Source organism: Dasypus novemcinctus, chromosome X (genome assembly GCF_030445035.2).
Source record: "Dasypus novemcinctus isolate mDasNov1 chromosome X, mDasNov1.1.hap2, whole genome shotgun sequence".
Lineage (NCBI taxonomy): Eukaryota > Metazoa > Chordata > Mammalia > Cingulata > Dasypodidae > Dasypus > Dasypus novemcinctus.
In genome coordinates this window covers 146,648,389-146,653,853 of record NC_080704.1, presented here as the reverse complement: position 1 = coordinate 146,653,853, position 5,465 = coordinate 146,648,389, and positions in this window count along the sequence as shown.

The following is a 5,465-nucleotide window of genomic DNA, read 5'->3' as shown; positions in this document are numbered from 1 at the left end:
TATCTTTTCAAAGAACGAACTTCTGATTTTGTTGATTGTCTTTATTGTATTTTCTTCTCATTTCATTTTTGTTCTACTCTGTTTCCTTTGGTCTGTTAGTTTTGGGTTTAGTTTGCTTTGGTTTTTCTAGATCCTATAGTTGTGTTTTTTTTTCTGATTTGAGAGCTTTCCTTTCAAATTATTTTTTAATTAGGGAAGTTGTAGGTTTACAGAAAAATCATGTAAAAAATCATTTCCTTATACCACCCTGTTGACATTTTGCATTAGTGTGCTGCCCTTGTTTCAAATGATGAAAGAATATTAAAATTGTATTATTAACTATAGTCCATAGTTTACATTAGGTATCTTTTACCCCATATGCCATCTTATTAACAACTTGTTTTACTGTCATATGTTATGTTATAATTCAATAAATAACATTCTGATACTTGTACTATTAACTATAGTCCATTATCTGCAATAGGCTTCACTATGTTAAACAGTGCTGTTTTATTTTTTAATTTTTTTATTCTAGTAACATATATGACCTACAATTTCCCCTTTTAACCATATTTGCATATAGTTTAGTGCTGCTAATTACACCCACAATAATGTGCTACCATCACCACCATCTATTCCCAAAACTTTGCAATCAATCTAAATAGAATATCTGGATATATAAGCATCAACTCCCCATTTTGTACCCTCAGTCCATTCCCTAAGTAACCCATATTCTAGATTCTCTTAGGAGTTTGCTTATTACAATTAGTTCATATCAGTGGTAGCATACAATATTTATCTTTTTGTTTCTGGCTTATTTCACTTATTTCCTCAGGATTCATCCATATTGTTGCATGTATTGGGACTTCAATCCTTTTTATGGCAGAATAAAATTCCATTATATATGTATACACAAACACACACCACATTTTGTTTATCCATTCATTGGTTGATAGAATATTGGATCACTTCTGTCTTTTGGCAATTGTGAATAATGCTGCTATGAATATTGGTGTTCAACTATCTGGTCAAGTACCTGCTTTCAATTCTTTTGGGTATATACCTAGTAGTGGGACGGCTGGACACATGATAATTCTATACTTAGCTTTCTGAGGAACTGCCATACTGACTTCCAAGGTGGCTAAACCATTTTACATTCCCACCAGCAGTGAATGAATGTTCCTATTTCTCCACATTCTATGTCACACTTGTAATTTTCTGTTTTTTTTTTGTAAATATTGGATCCTTATTTATTTATTTGTCTTTATTTTTTTAATGTTACATTAAAAAAAATATGAGGTTCCCATATATGACCTCCCCCCGTAACAACAACCTCCTCCATCATCATGAGACATTCATTGTACTTGGTGAATACATCTCTGAGCACCACTGCACCTCATGGTCAATGGTCCACACCATAGCCCACACTCTCCCACAGTCTGCACAGTGGCCCATGAGAGGACATACAATGTCCGGTAATTGTCCCTGCAGCACCACCCAGGACAACTCCAAGTCCCGAAAATGCCCCCACATCACATCTCTTCCTCCCACTCCCTACCCCCAGCAGCCACCATGGCCACTTTCTCCACCAATGCCACATTTTCTTTGATTACTAATCACAATAGATCATGAATAGAGTATCAGTAAGTCCACTCTAATCCATACTCGATTCCTCTATCCTGTGGACTTTGGAATGGTTGTATCCACTCCACATCTGTATCAAGAGGGGTTTAGATTCTACAGAGAAGCTGGATGCAATTCCCCTGCTTTCAGTTGTAGGTAATCTTGGCTCCCTGGTGTAGTGGTTGACCTTCTTCACCTCCATGTTAGCTGAGTGGGGTAAGTCCAATAAATCAAAATGTTGGAGTTGCAAGTCTGTTGAGGCTCAGGGCCTGGCTATCACATGGTCAGTCCAGAGATTCAGGTCCCCTGGGTATATATTAAACCCCAGCACCAACTACAGATCCGGTAAAAGTAACAGGAAAGGTTTGTGAACAAAGATCACATTTGAGTCCAGCTCCATCACACAGAAACACAAACTCCAAAGTGGGGCCAACTGACATGGCACTGAACTCCATCTGCCATGACCATAGAACCTGTGGGTCTCTGTAGCCCTCAGAAGAACCAATACCTGAGGTTGTATCTACTTTGGCTGTCTCTGGGACTCTGCTGAGGTGTGCATAAGGGCAACCTCTCTGATAACCTTCTCGCTCTTTTTGGAGATTCATAGCCATATAAACTCATTTGACCTTTCCTTTTCCCCCTTTTATTCAGGTCAGAAAGCATTTTTAATTCCTGGTATTATATGTAGACTGAGATATTCTACTGGTCTGAGTTGACCCTTTTATTCAAGGTCATTTTCTATTTACATCATCAGCTGGCACTTGGTAGTAATCCCTTGGCGCCAGGCAGGCTCATCCCCGGGAGTCATGTCCCATGTGGGGGGGAAGACAATGCATTTACATGCTGAGTTTGGCTTCGAGAGTGGCTGAATTTGACCAACACGGAGGCTCTCAGATGTAACTCTTAGGCACTCTGCACCTCTAGGCCTTGTTCTTATTTCAGGTGCACAGGCTCACAAGCATAGTCATTAGTATCAAGGGCTCATTGTTGGACCTTCCTTCTTTTTTGGTCTTTGCTGTTGCACTTGGGGGATGGTTGCTGTTCCTTTAGGGAATGTGATAGAGCTCCCCTGGCTAGGAACTCAGCACTCCCTCAGTTGTTGTTTTTAATTGTATCTTCTATGAAAATATCCAAACATTTTTATGTACCCTGGATATTTGCCCTGGAGAACTCCCTGCCAACCATGTGTCCCCTGTCAATAACATCCCACACCTGTATTCCTCTGGTGCCATTGTTGAACCTCTCTGTGATCCAAAACTTCCTGAAAAGTGAAGCCGAATATATTGCCATGTTCCCTTAATAGTAAAATGGAATATAGCAATGATTTTAAAGTTTAGATATAGAATACATATTAATTTGGGAAAATTATGGTAAAAATAAATTGGAGTGTCAAAAAACTAAAAAATGCAAAAGCTTTGTTTCTGATGTTTTGCCTTCCATCACTGCAATAAGTGTTGCCCTGTATACAAATTGGCGAGGCAACTTCTTCCATCTTTTCCTCAGTGTCTATGTCCTTTCTTTTTCTTTTTTTCCCCTTATTATTAAGCTTATTTTCACAAAAGTTTTAGATCACAGTAATTCATATATATAATATATAGTACTCCCACACATCCAACATAAAACCCTTTTCCCTTCCACAGCAATAATCTTTTTACATGTTCATACTATATTTACTGAAACAGATGTACAGATATTGAGACAATAGCTTTCAAACAAGGTAACATTTGGGGTTACATTGATGTTTATATTTTAGACTAAACAATTTTCTAAATTTTGGTTATCTTATGTTTTACATTATGTTTACATTTTAGCCTATCAGCCCCTATATATTTTTGGTATAATTTAACATGTCTTATATCCATCCTTCTGTAGTCTTGTGGAACACTTCTATTGCCCACACAGTTACATTGATTCCATCTGTTCAATACCTCTTTCCCCCTCCCATTAGGGCCCACAGTGACAGTCAATCTTCATTGCTTGAAGGGCCATGTTCAGAGATACTTGCAACAGTGTTGAGGGCTTGACATGCTCAACTGCCCTAATGCATTGGGAGCCACCATTTCTCTCGAGAGATACAATTCCCTCTGAGAACATCAGTCCTCCCCAGGATTTGGGTATACCTTCATTCTCATTATATTGGTCTCTATCCAATGATATAACCCAGCATGACAAAATGAGCACTCGTACACTCCCTAGAAGCCTGTCCTGCATCAGATTACCCCTTTAAGCATCTTAAACAAGCAACCTTCCTTATTATATTTTTGAAAAAGTTTTCTCAGCATTATACTCTCAACTAAATACCTGACAATCTCCTATGTTGGTAAGTTCCCCCACCTGCTCCCCAATTTCTTGGGCAATGTTACCCATCCTCCCATCCCTAGCCCCCCTCAAGCCCACAAAACCCCACACAAAGGTAACCCTATGCCCCCATTTTATCCCTTCCTTGTACAAATACCTCCAGTTTATCATAGATTTCACCCATGTAGGTGTCAGCTAACATCGTTCCTATCTACCCCCCACTTTCCTTTAAGCCTATCATCCAGTCTCCAGCTCTCTGAAGCAGCTTGGTTTACTTATTTCATATCATTGAGGTCATGTAGTATTTGTCCTTCAATGGCTGGGTTGCTTCACACAACATAAGGTTCTCAAGATTCATCCATGTTATGACGTGTGTTTGTAGTATATTCGTTTTTAAAGCTGAGTAGTTTTCCATTGTATGTATATACCACGTTTTATTTATCCATTCATCTGTTGATGGGCATTTGGGTTGAATCTCACTTCTGGCAATAGCAAACAATGCTGCTATGAACATTGGTGTGCATATATCGGTTTGTGTCCTTGTTTTCAGTTCTACTGGTTATATACCCAGCAGTGGAATTGCTGGGTCATATGGCAAATCTATGGTTAGTTTTCTGAGAAACTGCCAAGCTGTCTTCCAGAATGGCTGGATCCTTCTGCATTCCTACCAGCAGTGGATGAGTGTTCCCATTCCAGCACATCCTCTCCAGTATTTGTAGTCTTCTGTTTTTTTTTTTTCATAGCTGCCAATCTTTTAGGAGTAAGATGGTATCTCATTGTAGTTTTGATTTGCATTTCCCTAGTAGCTAGAGATTTGGAGCATTTTTTCATGTGCTTTTTAGCCATTTGTATTTCTTCTTTGGAGAAGTGTCTGTTTAAATCTTTTTCCCATTTGTTGAATGGGTTATTTGTCTTTTTATTTTCAAGATATAGGAGTTCTTTATATATGCAGGATGTAAGTCTCCTATCAGATATATGGTTACCAAATATTCTCTCCCCTTGTGTAGGCTCTCTTTTCACTTTCTTGACAATCTCCTTAGAGGTGCAGAAGGCTTTAATTCTGTGGAAGTCCCATTTATCTATTTTCTCTTTTGCTGCTCGTGCTTTTGGTGTGAAGTTCATGAAGCCATTTCCTATTACAAGGTCCTGTAGATGCTTCCCTATACTGCTTTCCAAAGTCTTTATGGTCTTGCCTCTTATATTTAGGTCATTGATCCATCTTGAGTTGATTTTTGTATAAGGTGTGAGTTGGTAGTCCTCTTTCATTCTTTTACATATGGATATCCAGTTCTCCAGGCACCATTTGTTGAAGAGGCCATTCTCCCCCAGTTGAGAGGGTTTGGCAGCCTTGTCAAATACCATATGGCTGTATATGTGAGGATCTATATCAGAACTCTCAATTCGGTTCCATTGGTCTGTGTGTCTCTCCTTGTGCCAATACCATGCTGTTTTCACTACTGTAGCTTTGTAGTATTTTTTGAAGTCCGGAAGTGTGATTCCTCCAATTTCGTTTTTCTTTTTCAATATGTCTTTGGCTATTCAAGATCTCTTTCCTTTCCAAATAA